General features: G+C 34.4%; 1 protein-coding gene across 1 annotated transcript in view; it reads left to right on the top strand.

Moving 5' to 3' along the window:
• The window catches only part of LOC107657332 (N-lysine methyltransferase KMT5A-A-like), an 18,696-nt gene that overhangs the window by 10,294 nt on the left and 7,505 nt on the right, over positions 1–897 (top strand). The window lies entirely within an intron of this gene.

Below are 897 nucleotides of genomic sequence, written 5' to 3' on the forward strand. Positions count from 1 at the left end.
CCTTTTGAAAAAAATATGTGGGAAGTGTGTCAAGATAGTAGGTTGACGATTTAAGGTGCTGTACTATTTCTTACAAAATGTTGCTCTCCATTTCTTCAAAAGCAGACATAGTATCTTCTTTTTGATATTGTGGTCGAATCTGTCTAACCTCTGCATAACTTGGGGATGTGCTAATCGCCTTCGAAGAATGACTGTCTAGCTTTGCCTAGTCCGACATTGAAAGCACGAAGGCTGTCTTTATAGATGCTATGGTGAATTTCAAGTTTCGTCTTCCGCCACATCCGCTCAGCTTCTCTGCATTGTCTTTTCATCCTCTGAACTGCTGTTGATTTTCTCCAAGCTGATTTCTGTCTGCCAGACTTCTTACTGACTTTCAAAGGAGCAATGTCATCAATAACATTCTTAACTTTTGAGTTAAAGGAATCAAGGAGAAGATCAACAGAGCCTGGAGATATGCTTGGTGTTAAAGATATTGCCTTCATAAATAGCAATTCATTAATGCATCTCTTTCTGACAGAGACAGATCTAAATTCAGTTGTAACAAAAATACAGAAAATACAGAAGTGAGCAGATAGTGCTACGTCATTAATAACAATGGATGAAATGTTTAGACCCACATGATTGTAAAGCGCTTTGGGTGTACAACAATACCCAATAAAGCGCTATATAAAATGCATCATTCATTTATTTATAATCTATGACAAAAATTTATCATAAAGTAGGTTAGTGGATAATTCTGCAGAAAAAGTTATTCTAGAAGAATCAGTGCACAATAATTTTAGAAATCCAAACATTTAGTGAAAAAACTATATTTTGTGGGGAACAAATAATAGTGTTGCACTAAAAACATTGCTATTTGTATTATTATAAAATCCATTCATTAAAAACATTCATGAA

Source organism: Sinocyclocheilus anshuiensis, unplaced genomic scaffold (assembly GCF_001515605.1).
Source record: "Sinocyclocheilus anshuiensis isolate Anshui unplaced genomic scaffold, SAMN03320099.WGS_v1.1 scaffold191, whole genome shotgun sequence".
In the NCBI taxonomy this organism is placed as follows: Eukaryota; Metazoa; Chordata; class Actinopteri; order Cypriniformes; family Cyprinidae; genus Sinocyclocheilus; species Sinocyclocheilus anshuiensis.